Here is a 19,701-nt window from a genome sequence, read left to right as displayed (position 1 = left end):
GCGACACAAAAATCCAAGGAAGAAAACCCCACTGGTAAAAACCCTGAAAACTACTGTTCGCCTCCCACCACCAAACCACATCCATACCCACATGTTTCCACTCCTCGATTTTTTTATTTCTTTTATTTAGGGTTTGAAAAGCCAGAGTAGTAGAGAGGAAAGGGCAAGAAAAAAGGAAAAGAAATTGACTGTTACACGAAACTTCAGGGCGGAATTGTTGGTTACTTGGTTTACTGTTACTGCTAATTTTTTTCTGATAAGTACTTTGGTAGGATTGATTACCTTGAGAAGAACAAGATGGTAAGGCTAGATGATTTAGTTATTGATCAAAATTGATAAACTTACTATAAGCACTCTCTCCATTGTACGCTGCACTTTAACTTGAATAAAGTTTATGACGTAGTAATGATTTTGTGTATATACATATATGTATATATTTATGTAATTTCAACTGCCTTATAACTCCTTAAATATTGGAACTCATATCTTTCTTCCTATGAAGTGTTGAGAATTCAATTTCATTTATCTTTCATCTTGCAGACTAAGAGGAAGCTGCCGAAAGTTAATCGGGCTCAGGCTTCTCGACTTCTTGAGGACGAGGAAGAGCATAATGAGAATAAGGGAGGTGATGATGCAGATGTTCAGAAAACATCAAAGAAAAACAAAGGTCTCACCAGTGTAGTTCTCAAAGATGAGAGGTTTACAACTATGTTTGAAAATAAGGTATTTGATAGAGGTTCCGTTTATGCAAAAAACTTGCTTTTCTTGATTGTTGCTGTTAGTTATGATCAACCATGTACTACCTTTTTTCCCAGGGATTTGTGAAATAGTTGGAACTTTAATAACCTCTGGACAGTAAGTAATATAGAGACATGTGAAAATGCACAAAAAATGATAATCATTATGCATATCTTTAGCGCAAAGAATCAATTTTGGGAGCAATGAGATACAGATATATCGGCTGGTCACGGGCTTGAGTATGAACCACCTTTTGTCCTCTGAAATTTAGGCTACATCATTGGGATATCTCTCAAATTAGCGTGACAACCTTTTGAATAGTACACGAATGTATTGGGTGGATTTTGTTTGATGATTAATGTAGATTCATTAATGATGATGGAATCACTGTTGGACTCGTACTGACAACATATGTACTGGAATTTGTTTACCTCCAAACAGTAGTCAAACTATGTATCATTTCTTGACACCGCTTGCAAGACTTTGAGGTTGATGAATTCTCAAACGAATACCTGGCTTTGCACCCAATGCCATCAAATACAAAAAAAGGCATCTTTGCTGGAGAAGCATTTTGAAGCTGTTGAAGAAGAGGATAAAAAGGCTACTGGTGGTGCTGATGCATCATTAGCGAGTGAATTGTCAGCAGATGAGCATGAAAACACAAAGGCCAAATCCAAGAAGAAAGTACAAGCTCCTAGGTGAGACACATGTTTTCATTTGGACAGCAGGAACAAAATTTCGTTCTTTGTGCATGCATAAGTCATCACTTAAAAACAAGTTCAGAATGCGCATTTACCTAAGCAAGTTTTCAATATCATGTCATATCTGCAGATTTTCCGAAGTGAAGGATAAATGGCAAAACAAGGGTTTTCTAAAACCCCTCAAAAACAAAGAGGAAAAACCAACAGAGGGGTTAGGGTTTAGTACTAGTGGTGGAGGGTGTACATTACTCCGGTTGATGGAAGCGAAGATGTGTTTCTTTCATTAATCAGGACACCCAGGAGAAGCGGCATTGGAGGTGGATGCGACACAAAAATTCAAGAAAGAAAACCCCACTGGTAAAAACCCTGAAAACTACTGTTCGCCTGCCACCATCAAACCCTATCCATACCCACATGTTTCCACTCCTCGATTTTTTTATTTCTTTTATTTAGGTTTTGAAAAGCCTAGAGAGGAAAGGGCAAGAAAAAAGGAAAAGAAATTGACTGTTACACAGAACTTGAGGGGGGAATTGTTGGTTGCTTGGTTTACTGTTACTGCTAATTTTTTTCCAATAATTACTTTGGTAGGATTGATTACCTTGAGAAGAACAACATGGTAATGCTAGATGATTTAGTTATTGATCAAAATCGATAAACTTACTATAAGCACTCTCTCCATTGTACGCTGCACTTTAACTTGAATAAAGTTTATGACGTAGTAAAGATTTTGTGTATATACATATATCTATATATTTATGTAATTTCAACTTCCTTATAACTCCTTAAATATTGGAACTCACACCATTCTTCCTATCAAGTGTTGAGAATTCAATTTCATTTATCTTTCATCTTGCAGATTAAGAGGAAGCTGCCGAAAGCTAATCGGGCTTTGGCAGCCCGACCTCTTGAGGAGGAGGAAGAGCTGAATGAGAATAAGGGAGGTGATGATGCAGATGTTCAGAAAACATCAAAGGAAAACAAAGGTCTCACAAGTGAAGTTCTCAAAGATGAGTGGTTTACAACTATGTTTGAAAATAAGGTATTTCATAGAGGTTGTGTTAATGCAAAAAACTTACTTTTCTTGATTGTTGTTGTTAGTTATGATCAACCATGTAGTACCTTGTTCCCAGGGATTTGTGAAATAGTTGTAACTTTAATAACCCCTGGACAGTAAGTAATATAGAGACATGTGAAAATGCACAAGAAATGATAATCATTATACATATCTTTAGCGCAAAGAATCAATTTTGAGGGCAATGAGATACAGATATATCGGCTGGTCACGGGCTTGAGTATTAACCACCTTTATCCTCTGAAATTCAGGCTACGTGATTGAGATATCTCTCAAATTAACATGACAACCTTTAACAAGAGATTGGAGCCCAATATTCATTGTGACAATAGTCATAGATTAGTCAGGGGATTAATTTGTTGGAATGTGGATGTGTGGAGACTGAAAATTATTCTTTGGGGGTTGACAATTTTTAATGAACACGTAAACTTGTGAAGGAAGTTAGTGTCTTTAGAAAAATATGCGAATTATCATGTGGTATCACTTGAATTTTCTGATTGTTGTCTTGTCTTATCCCTTAGATTAATAGGAATTTTTGGTATAAATCGAGATAAGTAGGAGAAACTAGCACTAGTGGCATATTAAAAAAATAAAAATGTGTGAAGTGTGTTCTATTGACCGCATCAAATAAGCAATGTTTAAGAATCAGCACAAAAGCCTTTGTGTGAGCTTTTGGGCCAAAGCACTTTCATCTAAATAGTGCTCCTATATTTCTTTTGATTGAGAGCATCAAACTTAGTGTGTCCATTCTAGAACTTGCTTGTTTAATACATTTTGAATTCACATTCTTGTAAGATTGGTGCATGAAAGTGATAGGGGCACTTAGGAATACCCCATTGACCTCAAAAGAGCCTACCTTGAATTCGCCCATAGCAAAACTCATTTGAGCCTTGGCTTTTCCTTTCTTGGTTAAACCACGTTATAAGCTTAATCATCCCCTTCTTGATTATCTCCTGAAATAATTTTGAACCCATTCAAGGGGGTGGTGTTGGCTTGGTTGTTTATAAATTGACATGAAAATGACCAGAAGAAAAGAAAAGAAAAACAAATGGGATGAGGAAATTGAAAACAAATGATGAAACAGAAAGACTAAAGAGAAAAGGAAAAAGAAGAAGAAAAATAAGAAAAAAGATTGAGAAAAAAAAGAGAAACAAAAGAAAAAATGAAATTGGATGAGAAAATGAAAAGCAAATGATGAAATAGAATGAATAAAGAGAAGAAAAAGAAAAAAAAAAAGAAAGGAAAGAAGAAAAGATTCAGGAAAAAAAAAAGAGAGAAACAGAAACAGCAAAAGGAAAAATTGGAGGTGTTAGAGGTTCAAATCATTTGAATCGAGTTAAACGACAGTGAGGTTGGAAAGATAAGCAACTAGGTTGGCATTACTCCTATCACTCCTTTAAGTTCATAAGCCACAACTCAACCTATCTTTTGCCACACCTTATCCTAAACCCCATTACAACCCATGAAAAGACCCTTTGATTCATGTATTAATTTTCATTTTGTTGGTGGAGGAGATTTGATTCACAAGCAAGCCTATGGTAATGACATTCTATGTATTGATTTGAGTGGAACCCAAATTCTTAAACACTTTATGAGTGATTAGAGTGATACCTTTGTGAGAGTGCTGAGACTTGTTTCATTTTATTTTGATGAAGTCAATGGAATACTTGTGTGTTGAATGTTGTGTTGCAAGTGCTTTTGTCAATGTATTAGTATAGGGGATATACTTGAATGACATGAAAGAAAATTTGAGAATTGCTACTTGGATAATTCTTGTATTTGGATTAAGACATGCTTGAGGACAGTCATGGTTCCGGTGTGGGGGAATCTGATAAGATATATTTTAAAACTCTTAAGCATGCTTATTTCGAGTGATTAAGAAAGAATTTATTGCATACTTTAATGATGTTAAGTTACCCCATTTTCCTGGAGGATGGGAGTGGGAGTGGGAGTATAAGGTAGGTTATAGTTTTTTACACATCACATTTGGAAGTTATAGCAGTGAGATTTAACTCTTGTGTTATTGTTATTGTGGTGAGTGGATTTTTGTGTGAAGTTCAGTGCTAGCATGCCTTAAAATTAATGTTGTGTGTCGTCTTTTGCCTCTTTATTTTTGTTCTTAATAATTATTTCACCAATGGGATCAAGAGAAGCCTTTAGGTATCAAATACTACTTTGCACTTCTTTTCTTTTATTGCTCATATCTTCTCTTTTCAGTTTCGTTTTATTTAAAAATTTGTTTAATTATAGTGTATGATTTTAGTTTAGAATATGCTAACTAATATTTTTAATATAATTAGTAAAGATATTAATTTCATATACATTTACATGCTTACAATATGTAAGTTATTTTATTTATTTCATATTAATGAATCAATGAGATGAAAATGAAGTATAAATGTACGAGGATAGAAATCGAATGTTCAGTCCTGATCTTGAGTTGAAAACTTCATGTTGTATTGCTTGTGATGAAGTTTCGCTGATCTGCAGTTGGTTCCTTCTATGGATCCTTATGCATAGTTGGTAGATTCTGAAACCAAGAGAGCTTGTGAACATGAGCAGGGGATATTTTCATGTGTCACTTGTGGGATTATTTGTTTTGCTTGTGTTGCTATTGAAGCAACTGCTCATTATCTATTGTTAGCCAGTTGCATCACATTTAAGAATTGGGGTGCTGGTGATGATGACTACAATCACATCATACATCCAAAGTCTCCCAACAGAAACCTTGGTTCAGGTATTTTTGTCCTTCTTTTTCATGGTCTATTGAAAATTTATCATTTTATAAGCATTACTTTCTTCGTAACATATTGGCTGCTAATTCAAAGTTTATATTTCAATGGAAATTTGCGTGGGCAAATGCAGTATTGCTAAAAAAATAGCGTAAGGTTCAGGTTTACTCATGTAATGGAAGTTTCTGGAAGTGTTGGACAATTACGTTACAAAATGATTGAAATAAAAAGCATGACTTGGAAAATGCCAACATCCAGAGAGGCCATAGGTGATCCTACTGCAAAAATTAACTCTACTGGATTTGGTTTACAGGAGGTTATTAAAGCTGAGAAGGAAATGAAAAAGTCTAAGATGTAAAATCCGCTATTACATTCAGAGAATGCATCTAAGTCTGGAAAGCCGAATATGAAAGGACTATCGTTGACAAAGTTGTTCACCTCAGGACTGTTTTTGCATAATAGTAGTATTATGTATGCCTAGTTTGCTGATGGTGATTTTCTGGTGCAACAACATTCACTGTTGGATGTAGTGCATGAGAACTTGTAGTGCACTTTTTTTTTTTAATCTATTTATGTTGAAAATATGGCAGTGACTTATGGTTTGTACTTTGACATGATCATTGGCAGGTCTGGTAAGAAAGAAACAAGGTCCTTCTGATATACCAATGATATGCAAATATGTGCGGATCAGATTCAATATATGTGCCAAAGTATGTGTGCTAGGTCAAAATGAATCTGATTCTTCATCTGATTCAAGCATTGAGCCAAAGAAAGTGAGTTATCACGTTGTTGCTGCTGGCGAAGTCCATGTTCTACTTTCTATGAGTGCTGAGACTGTAGCATCCCCTTTGATCCATGTGATCACTGCAGCAGTGGGACATTCCTAAGGTTGAGACTTTTGCTTGAGGACAATATAAGGTAGTACTGTTAGTTAAAACATGTTCAACCATAGGGCACCAATTGCTTAACCTTTTCATTTATTCTTTTGTTATACTATTAAAGTACTTTGTTTTTATTTGCTTTTTCTAGTTTAGCGAGAACGATTGCTGTTAGAAACTGAGTCTTTGTACATTGTCTGCTATAATAACATTAACCAAGACATCATCAAAGTCAAATTTCCTTGTGGAAATATTTTTAATCCTGCTTGTTCTGGTTTTGTAGGGAGTCAATCTTTTGGAGAAGTGTGGCCTAAGCCCTGGTACATTGAAGGGAGAACAACACAAGGAAATGAGGGGATGAAAATGTTGGCAAAATCTTCATTAGTGAGTTTGTGGTTTCTATGTTTGGTAGCTTACATTTAAGCATGCCAACTAGCAATTTTAGATATTATTGGCTTTTACTTGGTGGGGAATTTTCTTTTGCCATGAATTTTTTAGTTGAACCTCATGGATACACTCCGTGACCTAGAGAATTTGATCACTTCAACTCTAGAAAAGATCTTGTCATTTGGGTATCTATTACGCATTTGTGTTGCTGACAAAGAATGCATTAATTTTCTTTGTGATTCTGTAGACTTTGGGAGCATGGATGACATTTCTGAAATTTCTGGTGGAAAGGATGGAAATGATTCTGAGTATGAGTTTTTGGTTTGCAGTCCATCCAAAATTGAGGTTAGTAAATCTTTTTTGTTAATCTGGGAGTTGGCTTACCAATATTGTTTTCATCCCAAACACTGAGGTGTAGTTAAGCTTAACTGCTCAACTTCTATGCAGAAAGAGATATTGTATGAGATTACAGTAAAATGATGAAACTGTTAATGTTCCTCTTTATCAGCAGAAGATGATTATGTAGATGTTAAAACTTATATAGCATTGATTGTGTTGTTTCTTTCAATTGAGAGTTCATGGGCTGTGTTTCGGGGCAGTCTTAGGTGGCTCCTTCCAGAGTTCAAGGGATGAAGGTGGATTCCTACTTGGAAGTCTGAAAAAGTCTGAAAAAGTCTGAAAAAGTGACTTGCCTTGTTTCTCATAGTTGGAATGACGTCTAAAAATAGATGCCTCTTGTGGTATACACTATGCTCTTCCGTGCTTCTACTCAGCTTGAAGTTCCTCGATTGTACCACTTTCTGACAAGGCCTCATAGCCACATAATAAGACTTGATAGGGAATGAAAACAGTGGCTGATTTTACCACTTTCTGATGACGGCCTTGTAGGAACATAATAAGACATGACTTGTTATGTTATAAATTTAAACTAAAAAATTGTAATACTTGTAAGTTTTTTTTAAATTTTTAGTATTAGTCAATTTGTTATTATTACTTGTAACTAAATTTTATTCGAAAAGAAAAATTTATGAGAATGAATAATATAATCTTGTATATTTTTTATTATTTTTTTTATTGTATACAATTTACACTTCTAGTAATTGAATATTAATTTAGATTTTTAAAATTATAAGGCTAATTTTTTATATTTATTTATAATTAAAATTTTATTTTCAAAAGATAGAGGTGGCATTATGGGAATGAATAATGTGATTAGTGATCCCATATACTTTTTTATTATTTATAAATTTAAATTATTTTATTGATTGTCTTTTGTTGAATCTGTATATAATTTAGACCTCTTGATAATTGAAATATCAAATTATTTATTTAATATATCAATAAAATTAATTAATTATCACGTTAGTATAATTTATTGTAAATTTTTAGAATTAGAAGATTAATTTTTTAGTTACCAAGTACAAATAGAAATGGATAATATGATCATATTTACACCTCTTAATAATTGAAATATTAAAAAATTATAAATAAATTTTTATATCGAAAGGTAGAGGATGTGACAAAATATTATTTATGAAAATTAGTAATATGATTTTATTTATTTATTTTTTATAATTTATACTAATTCAAATTTAAATTCTTCTATTCAATTTTTTTATTGAATCTGTGTATAATAATTAAAATACTAAATTTTTATTACTAGAGGGGTGTTAAAGTGATATTTATGAGAAATAATATCATTTTTCATATTTTTATATTATTTATACTAATTTAAACTTTACTACTTTTTCTATTGAATCTGTATATAATTTACCTATGAAAAATTAAAATATTAAATTATTTATTTAATATTATTAAAATTAGTTACTTGGTTATAAGTGTAATTAAAAAATTATCAGAATTTATATTTTTTCAATTAGAATTTAATTTTTAAATTTTATTTATAACTAAATTTTGATTACCAAAAGGTGAGGGATTGTCAAAGCAATATTATTTGAGTGAATAATTTATATTTTTTTTATAATTTATACTTATTTAAATTTTAAGTATTTTTTAGCTCGGATATGTTACTAACTTTTTTTTTATTGAAATTGTATATAGAAATTACACCTCTTAATAATTAAACATTTAATTATTTATTCAATAAATAATAAAATTAGTTATTAGGATATAAAAATCTAAATTGTAACATTATTATACTTGTATAAATTATTTTAAATTTTTAAAATTAATAGATTAATTTTTATATTTTTATTACAAAAAAGCAGATAATATTTATAGAATTGAAGAATATGATTCTATATACTTTTGTACTATTTTTTTTATTTAAATTTAAATAATTTTGTAATTAAATTTGTATATAATTAACACCACTTAATAATTAAAATATTAAATTATTTTATTAATATATTAAGAAAATTAGCTACTTGGTTATATATTTAAATGAAAAAATTATCACACTATTTAATTACTGTAAATTTTATCCCTCAATTTTAATTTGTATCAATAACTAAATTTTTATTATCAAAAGGTAGTGGATTTTTTATATAATTTATATAAATTTATATTTATAAATTTAAATTAAAAAATTATTAGATTTGTATAAATTATTTATTATTTATTATTTATTTTTACTTATAGTTATATATTTATTGCCAAAAAATAGAGGGGGTGTTTGAAGCAATATTTAAGAAAATCAATAATATAAACTCATAGGTTTTATTTATATTTACTAATTTAAATTTATGTTATTTTAATAATTTCTTTTATCGAATCCATATATTGAATTCCACCTCTTAATAATTAAAATATTAAAGTATTTATTGAATATATTATTAAAATTAGTAACTAGGCTATAAATTTAAATTAATAAATTATTATATTTGAATATAAAATTAGACCATTATTTTGTTTTTATTTTTGTATAAATTATTTTCAATTTCTAAAATTAAAACATTATTTTAACAAAAAGTAGAAGCTAAATTTTTATTACCAAAAGGTAGAGTTGTCATATTTCTGAGACTGAATAATAGTTATATTTGTTTAATATTTTTTTATTACACCTCTGAAATTATTATTAATGTATTCACACTTGTATATTTTCAGAGAAGATTAATTTTTTTATTTCTTTATAAACTTTTATTACCAAAGCAATATTTATGAAAATTTATAATATCATCATGTACCATTTTAATTATTTATATAATGAATTTGAATTATATTAATTTTTTTTGAAATTGCACTTCTTAATAATTAAAATATGAAATTATTAATATATAAATATAAATTACTTTCTAGGTTATAATATGAATTATATTCTGTGTATTATTAAATAATTTATTGAATATGTATATAATAAAAATTTAAATTAATCCACTGTATGGATTAGAAGATTAATTTTAATTTTTATTTAGGATATAAAGGGGGTGTCAAAGCTATTCAATGAGAACGAATATATGATTACACTTAAATTAAATTATTTTATTAACTTTTTTAGTGAATGGTATACAATTTATACCTCTGAAATATTAAATTATTTCTTTAATATATTAAAATAAGTTACTTAGTTATAAATTTCATTAAAAAGTATTTATGACACTTGTATAATTTCATTTAGAGAGGGTGTCAAAGTAATTATTTATGTAAATGAATAATATAATCTCATATATGTTTTTTATAATTTTATTAATTTGTTTATAGAATATTAAATTATTTATTTAATATATTAATAAAATTAGTTATTTATTATAAATTTAAATTAAAAAATCATAACACTACACGTAAATTATTTTTATTTTCAAAAGGTGGAGGGAAAACAATATTTATAAGAAAGTGTTATTTATACTAATTTATTTGATAATTTTTTTTATTGATCTTTATATAATTTGCACCTTTTAATAATTAAAATAATAAATTATTCAATTAAAGTATTAATTTTAAATTAAAATATTTTTTTTAATTTTTATTATCAAAAGTTAGAGGGGCATCAAAACATTATTTATGGAAATGAATATATCAAACTATTTATTTTATATATCAATAAAATGAGTTATTGGGTTATAAATTTAATTAAAATTTTTATCACATTTATTTTAAAATAAAGAATGAGATTTAAAATCAATTCTATAAGGAATTCGCCATATGGAATAAGAAAGTTATTTTTTAAATATTTGGTTTTGAAAGAAAGTTTTTTTACTAAAAAGTGGAGGGCCTTATATAATTTTTCTATAACTTTAATGAATCTGTAATAGTTTATATTTTTTAATAATTAAAATATTAAATTATTTACTTATTATATCAATAATATTAGTTGTTATGTTATAAATTTAAATTAAAAAATTCTCATACTTGTACTAATTATTTTAAATTTTTAAAATTAATTATTTTTTTTATTTTTACTTGCAACTTATAAATTAATTAATTTTTAAATTGATTATATATATAATTTTAATATTTATACTAATTTATATTAAATTACATTGGTATTAATAGTTACGAGGTAATAAAAAATTTATACCTAATTTTGGAATTAAAATATTTTACATTTTATTTTTATTTATAACTGAATTTTTATTACTAAAAGATAGAGGGGGTATGAAAGCAATATTGAAAGAATGATTAATAAGATCCCATATTTTTTTTTTACTTTTCTTTATTGAATCTAGATATAAAATTATACATCAAATTAAATTACTGAATTACTTAATTAACATTAGGTTATAAATTTAGATTAAAAAAATATCAAGATTAATTTTCTATTTTTATTTCCCGATCACGTCAAAGCAATATTTGAGTAATATGACCCTGTTATTAACTTTTTTTATTAAATAAGTATATAAAGTTACATCTCTTAATAATTAAATATTTAATTATTTAAATAATATATTAATAAAATTAGTTACTAATTCATAAATTTAAATTAAAAAACTATCACCAAATAAATTAATTCAAATTTTTATTTTATTTATAACTAAATTTTAATTATCAAAAGGTAGGGGGTGTCAAAGCAATACTTATGAATGAATTATATGATCTCATATATTTTTTTTATAATTTGTATTAATTTATATTTAAATTATTTTATTAATTTTTTTTTGTCGAATTTTTATATTAAATTATCTATTTAATTGATATTAATAGTTACGTGGTAATAAATTAAATTAAAATTTATCCATTTTTAGAACTAAAAGGTTTAATTTTTTATTTTTATTTATAACCAATTTTTTATTACTAGATATGAATAATATTTATAAGAATAAATAATAAGATTCCATATTTTTTTGACTTTTTCTTTGTTGAATCTAATATAAACTTATACATTTAACTGAAATACTAAATTATACATCTAACGTGTATAGGGCCTATAGGTCTTTCGGCCGAACAACTTATTGGGCCTTCACTCTGGTTTGGGCCGTGGGGGATCTTGGGCCACCATCCTCCTTGCGTTGTCTAGTTAGGCTGTGAGCTAGATTATTCCAAGCACCCATATTATTCTAAGCTAAACTGCCCTAGGCATCCATATCTGACGCGTACCACTTATTCAATAGTATAAATAGACATATATCAAATTATTAATTATCAATATAATTAATAATAAAAATAATGATAATGAATAACACAATATTATATACAAGCGAGATTCGATAACATACATATCACACCTTGTGTTTGATTGGAATTTTATTGATGCGTTTTTCAGGTTATATATCTTGAGGAATAAGCAGAAAATATATTTTTAATTAACTTTTTAAATTGAAAAATACCTACATCGATTATTATAAAAGAATACCTTGTCATACCAAAAGATAGGTGTCAAAGTAATATTTATCAATGAATTATATGATCCCATATAATTTTTATTATTATTTATATTAATTTATATTTAAATTATTTTATTAATTTTTTTATAGAATCTTTATATTAAATTACATATTTAATTGATATTAATAGTTACGAGGTAATAAATTAAATTAAAAATTATTTAGTTTTAGAAATAAAAGATTTACTTTTTTTTTATTTATAACTAAATTTTTATTAGTAAAAAGATCGAAGGGGTACGATGCAATATTTATAAGAATGAATAATAAGATCCCATATCTTTTTTACCTTTTTTTAATTGAATCTGTATATAAAAATATATATTTAATTGAAATACTAAATTATTTAATATTGGACCGGACAACTTATTGGGCCTTCATTATGGTCTATTGCTCAATTTTTATTACTAAAAGATAAAAAGGTATCAAATCAATATTTATGAGAACTAATAATATGATCCCGGATTTTTTTTATTACTTATAATAGTTGTTATTTTTTTATGTATAAAATTACACCTCTTTATAATAAAAATTAAATTCTTTAATTAATGTATTAGGTTATAAATTTAGGGGTAGTTTGTGTATATAGAACAATAAGTAGAAAGTGAATATAAGATAGAAACAGAAAATTTAATTAATAAATAGACAAATGAGAAATATAATTTCTTTAAAATAAATTTATAAAAAACAAAAATAAATATTCAGTTCCAATTGCAACAAAGCACTGTTAACCATAAACATCAACATGACAAATAAAATAAGAAATCTAATTAGTGAGATTTTTAAGTGAAACAAAGATAAAGATAAATGAATTTCTGATATATAATAAATCATAAGTAATGATAAAAAAATAATTATGTAATATGCATGTAAGTGATTTATGTTAGAATCCTATTATAATATAACATCTAAGTCACAATCCAACTAATAATTTGATTTTAACATAAATTAACTAATTACAAAATTACTACACATAATTTAGTAATCAATTATTATATGAAAAAAGTATAATTGTCATTACAAAAAAGCAAGAAACATAAAACATGATAAATAAAGTATTCTATTAAATATTTCAATCCAACCATAAGGGAAAAATATAAAACACAGCACATAGAAAACTTCAATAACAAAGCATACTAAGTGCTCTTATTATACTATATTATATGATATCATACTATAACAAAAGTGTGAACTCCACCTATGTTTATTTCAATTAGGAAAAGGCAGTTATACCATTTATGGACTCCAACCAAGTGCTCTTTATTATATTATAATATGTATTATTATTATGCTTTACTACAATAAAAATGTAAACTCCACCTACGTTTTATTTCAATGAGGAAAAGTCATTTATATACCTATAAGACAATTTTAAACAATAAATGAGAATGTATGATGCTGGAATAAACATGAAAAGATTTTTACTAATCTAATTATGCCTCACCTCTTGACCTGGCACTCCTTACTTCAACATCTTTTGTTGTTTTCACTTCCCTTCCTGCCAATTCTTACATGTCGCAGGGTTGTAACCGCTTGGAGGAACTTACTCCAATCTGAGTCCAATCATGCAAGACCACCATCTCTACCACACAAACAGATTACAATGTAGAGGGGGAGGGGGAGAAGGAAAATACACCTTTTTGTAACCACATAGGATCATCTCATGTTCTAGGACTCTTTTGGGAACAAACTCACCATCTTACAAGGTTATTTGACTATGTATCCTGTGCACCAAAAAGCCGAAGAATAGAGAACAACAACATAGTTTCAGCAAGGTGACAGAACAGATATATTATTCCTAGATAGATTAAATTAGAGCAGCAAAAACATAGAAGAAATACACTCCAATCCATCCGAAAACCAAGAAAATAAAAGAAGGAGGAATGATAACGCTTCACAATACCTCAGTAACAATGTGCCATTTCTTGAGCTACTTAAATTCAACCAAGTCCTTTCGTGAAGCCTGGTTCTTGACCCTCCGGCTCTTGAGCACTGCAACATCAAACTCCACTTCCTCTATTGCAAGCATTAACTTCCTCCAACTCCTCTGATCTCATTCACAACATCCTTGAATATCATCACTTCCTTTTCTACATGTTTACATATCCTCATATTGGCATCAACCAAATTTTCGGGACCAAACCATTTGCTGAAAACCAAGAAACATCATTTATAAGACACATGCACACATCACATAATTTCACACAAAAGTTGCAAAACTATCCATATAAACCCATTCTCAATGTCAACAACACATTAGTGTGACAATCATTTCAACATTCATAAATCACCATAAAACTGCAAATTTAACAAGTGCTAAACCCCTTATTACATGACATTCAAAGAAAATTCTAAAGAGTGAAGCCCACAGAATCTATCTCCTGTGCATAGGGAGCTGTAGAAGGGACCTCACTACTACTACTACTACTACTACACAAAGAAGAAACTGATTTTCTAAGCACAACATGTCCCCTAGCTTTTTTTCCCTGCTTCCACTGCAACAAGTTGTCTTTAAATAGTAATAAAACTGCAGCCAGGAAAAGTGTAAAAAATAATAAGACAACAGAAAGTAATCGAACATAACGATTATGGCCAGCCGTTGCACACTAACTTTACTTAACATCACATTATATGCCAAAAGGGGGATAGTTGAAGGCACTGTTTAGCACTTCTCTTTTCATTCCTACTAGCCGTAATTATATTAGAAGCAAGAAGAAAATCTAGATAAACAGAAAGAAGATCCAATGTGGTAGAATTTTATAGTTATAAAGTATCAATAAACTAAGGGAATATCAGAATTCATAATTGATCAAAGTCTTATTCTTATACATGTGTAAACACGAGCACAATGCATGCTACAGCTATTTCTAATCGTTTAACAAGCAATAGTTCCAATAATTCAAACTCTGTACATTCAATTCTTTCCCCTAATTCCCCTTTCTCGAATTGAAGAACCAGCTCAGTGGCAAAAAAAACATTAATTGTGAGCAACTTATAATGGTGCATAAGAAAGAAAAAAATTCTCACAAGGATACATGAAATAATATCACATGGCATATGTTAACCAACTTATTCCACTTCCTGTCAATTGTTGTTTATTACTTAATAAGCACTACTATTTCCTCATGTACCTCTGTCTCCAACCATGAAGAGAGAGAAGGTTGGTTAAGAAAGAAGAAACGACGGTTAAAGCAACAAAATCCAAACATCCTTCTATTCTTTCCTTTCTTCTTTTGGCTATCCAAAACGTCTACTCCAATAACATGAAAGCTTGATAGCACCACTAAATTACCAAAATAGAAATAGAATAGTATTTCGGAAAATGAAATACACATGAGAGGATTTAATGTGAACACCTAGACTTAGGAGAATCCTTACTTTTCACATAGCTGAAAATCTTTGCATCGTTTGCAAACCCAACAATTTCCAGATATCATCAGAATGCAGCAGTGTGTGCGCACATGCATGCTGTAAGTGTACCATGACGAAGTCTTCCTTCCTGGGAGATATCGCTTCACCAAGCTATGTAAACAAAGTAAGGTTGCACTCAAAATTGTGATATGGCAAGGGAATAACAACATCAAAATTGATACATGCTAAAATAAAATGATCCCTGCTTACAACAATGAAAAGGTCACACAAACTTTGCGAATTTAACCATGAAATTACCACAGTTTGGCCAGATGCCTCCAGAGCTTTTTTCTTGATCATCTTTTTCATAGTTCCCTTCTTATGTTGTTTTCTCCTATTCTCTTCTTGTTGTAGTTGATAGATCATGTCCTCTGGAGCACCAAGCCAATAATCCCAATCAATGTATGGAAACCAAGCTGCAGCTACCTTTGCTTTACATTCACCGGTAGACACAAATAAATGATCATAGTGAGCCAAGTACAATATTTTCATTTGCAGTTTTTCTTTGCATGGACAAGCACTTGAAACCAAAGCAATAATACAAATAAAATAGTGGGACATACTTACAACTCATAATTAACAGTATCATAATCAAACAACCACCAAACTTACCACTCCCTAACTTTAACTGATTTTGGTGTCTTTTTAATTTCTGCTTGCAATACAATATGCAATCTTCCCCTTTCAACGGAGGGCAAGCCCATGTACAACAGCTACTAAAATTTCACTTTTTACAGTATTCTAAGTGTCGAATCTGAAAATATAAGAATATTATGGGTACTTGCACCAGAAATTGCAACTACAATATTTTGCCGCAACAGAGAAGATAGCAATAGCAAAAGGGCAGTGGTTCCAGAAACTTGCCAAAATTCATGGTACACAAATGTTCGCAGAGGTTCTCCGGTCACTGGTTTGACCTCCAGCCTGAAATACATTAACTGATTCCACATAAGATCGGCAATGATCAGGCTGCTGACAATCGAATGCATTCTCGAGCGCACATTCCAAATAGGCACACTTCAACACCTTCAATTTTCTGAAATAATGGTATCACCTGGAATATACAAACCATTTATACTACTACATAAAGTAGATTTCCTTTGTTAACCACAAGGTTTCTAAGGAGGCACTTTAAGGAACAAATCTCCTGTAATCTATTTTTTGTTTTGGTTACCCAATCTTGTGCAAACCTTCACCCCCATGATAATAAATAACAACATAAAACAACAAGACTACTAATAGTAAGAGGTCAAATTGGAAACGTAATAAAGTTCAACTCAATTAGTATTAGTATGTGAATGTAGAACTTCATCAGGTTGCTCAGTCGCATGGGCAGACTTCGCCTCAAAAACTATATTGAATGAAAGCTGAGATTGCCCAAATGTATCATTCTTTAAGAAAACCTGGTTTTGAGAATGAACTATAAGATTGCTTCAAATATGGGGGATCGTGGCAGATATCAGTGGAAGAGGTCTCTAGCATATAAAATTGTAAATAAGTAACTATATATCTCGTTGTATGAATGTGGAAAAAGTGAGCAAAATCACTGACCTCAGCTGCACGGATTTTATATGGTCGAGACACATAACCCTCCAAATCTAACTCATCACTTAAATTCATTTTAGCAATGCAAACCTGCAAAAAAGTCCCATTTTCTATCAACTATAAGAACACAAAGAAACTATAGTTTATGGTGATAGAGAAGTTCAGGCATCTATGTCAATCTTGATGTAGAATAACTTTTTTTCCATGCTCGCATGAACTCTTTTCTCCTTCACCAAGGAAGATTGTCCTTTTCTTCTTAGCCTCTTTCATCGCAGTTTCTCATCTTTTAAAGGTTAATTGGGTTGAGACTTCTTTTTATGAGTGAGATGTGAGAACAGTTTCATATAAATGTTGTTTACTTTAAGAACCAGCAAACGTCAAATAGTAAATGATCTTCGAGATTCACCTAAGAGAAGAGCCTGTTCTGATACTTTGAATAACCACTCTTTCAGACACGCGGGCAATACTCGACATGTTGGCCTGAAGGTATACAGACTACTGAGGCATATGTTTCAACCTGCAGTTGTCGTGATACAATAAAAAATGCTTGCCTTGCCTGCTGAAACAGTCTTCAGCACAGTCAATTTTTCCATCCTTCTTAGGAATGCCACCACCAAACATCTCTTAGCCAAATTGTATATTTCATGTAGCTTTGAGAGGTTATATTTACTCTGTGCTGATATGGTCATCTAAAAGGAATAATCCATAAAATAAAAGATAACCATAATAATATAGCATTTAAACATTTTTAGAATAATTATTGTGAGTTATATTGGTAAAATAATATCATGGTCAGAATCTATCACCTCCCAACCAAAAATAGTAGTCATACAAAATCTAAATAAAGGCTTTTACACAGGATTTTCAGATAGCCATAAAAAAAATACGACAATTTTTAGATATAAAACAAAAATAGAATGAGATGATTGTTGCAATTTTTTTGAAGTTATTGCCTTCCACACAACAAAATAGTATTTTCTGCTATTATAAATATATAAAACTAAGCTTATCAAACTCCCCAAACATAAACAATTATTGTCCTCAAGCAAAAGTCCGACACTGCAAAAAATATGATCTCAACATTGTGCTAATATTCTGTAACAACAAAGGTAACCTATAACCCATATGCAGATAATCTCAAAACACAAATGCCGCAATAAGTTATGCAAACGCTAACTTATCATAATGAGGGTAAGAGGCCAATCACACCACAACACTTTGTCTCGCCAAGTAGAGAGTAGAACAATCAAGCTTCCACAAAATCATAGGTTTCTAAATGTCACCATACTCGTCGCTTCAACACAATACCCTTTATCTCCTTATTTCTGCCTAAGTTGGGACAACTTTTGTTTTTTCTTTTCTTTGGCCATTTTTTTCCCTTTTTTCTTCCCCTTTTGTTGTCATGGCTTTATTTTCATTCTTTTTTCTTTGTTTTTTGCCCGTGACTTACGTTCTTTAGGCGGTATTTCGGTCTTTTGACGTGAATGACAACACTTGTGGTGAAGGCACCCGGTTACTCAACCAAAAACGTCGTATTTCGGTCTTTTGACGCGAATGACAACCCTTGTGGTGAAGGCACCCGATTACTCAACTAAAGAACATTTTACCTAAAGTGCTTTGCATACTCATGGCTCTAGTCACCGTTCTACGTGAATCATAATATTTGTGATGAAGTTACCCAGTTACTAAGTGACCTAAACCAGCGGAGTAGATGTAGTCTTCCTTTTTCTTGCTATTCTTTCTTCATTTTTTTTTTCGTGGTAAAAGAAATTTCTAAGGGGAAGGGCCTTTGAATTTTTCAAAATGATTTACTGTCCCACATTAAACTTATAAGGATCAATAGGGTGGCGTTTTGGCAAACAAATATAATTTCACAAGAACTCCTATGATTGAGTGGAAGCAGAGACATTCCAACTCTATTTCAAAGCAATTCAAAATGCATGAAATTAGGCCTCAACTACTCCACATTTACTCAGAGCAACAATCACATAATGCAAGTGCACATTCATGTCTGAATCTTATGCATTCTGGCAGGTTTCTAAAAGTTCTAATGATGACGCCATCAAATTCTGTTATGTTGATTGGTATGAATGGTTATTGATACAGATCAGTAAAAGGGGAGGAACTGTAATTTTCAAACCAAAAGTGAAGGTTTATTGATACAGATCAGTAAAAGGGGAGGAACTGTAATTTTCAAACCAAAAGTGAAGGTTTCTGTCCATATAGCAGTTCAGAACATAATGATAGAATCTTTAGAGACGTGTAGACCGCCCTCAGTGAAGATACGAAGAAAAGTAAGGCTGGTAACAGCAGCAACCCAAGCACTTCCAAGTGCTATTGCTCTAACTTCTTCCCCTTCAAGTCGCATAGACCACTAAATATGCATAAGGAAATCCGGCTAACCTATAGTTAATCAAAGATTGTTTTTTAGCAGAAGGGCAAATGCAAACTTAGAATGCT

The 19,701-nt window shown here is 30.0% G+C and overlaps 1 long non-coding RNA gene across 4 annotated transcripts; it reads right to left on the bottom strand.

Annotated features, from left to right (window-relative positions):
* Nucleotides 1-13,718: 13,718 nt before the first annotated feature.
* On the bottom strand, nucleotides 13,719-19,389 carry LOC105179422. 4 transcript variants are annotated; one of them, XR_002286338.1, is made up of 7 exons: nucleotides 17,648-19,388; nucleotides 17,248-17,331; nucleotides 16,309-16,750; nucleotides 15,955-16,127; nucleotides 15,664-15,807; nucleotides 14,189-14,434; nucleotides 13,719-14,009 (listed from the first exon to the last, which is right to left on the bottom strand). It is a non-coding gene; the product is annotated as an uncharacterized LOC105179422 (long non-coding RNA). The 4 variants fall into 4 exon arrangements; XR_002286337.1 differs by having other exon boundaries at nucleotides 13,719-14,434; nucleotides 17,648-19,389; XR_002286339.1 differs by having other exon boundaries at nucleotides 13,719-14,434; nucleotides 15,955-16,122; nucleotides 17,648-17,789.
* Nucleotides 19,390-19,701: the final 312 nt, after the last annotated feature.

This window comes from Sesamum indicum, unplaced genomic scaffold (genome assembly GCF_000512975.1).
Source record: "Sesamum indicum cultivar Zhongzhi No. 13 unplaced genomic scaffold, S_indicum_v1.0 scaffold00156, whole genome shotgun sequence".
Classification (NCBI taxonomy): Eukaryota; Viridiplantae; Streptophyta; class Magnoliopsida; order Lamiales; family Pedaliaceae; genus Sesamum; species Sesamum indicum.
The sequence above is the reverse complement of the archived record's forward strand: the minus strand, read 5'-3'. Positions and strand labels throughout refer to the sequence as shown.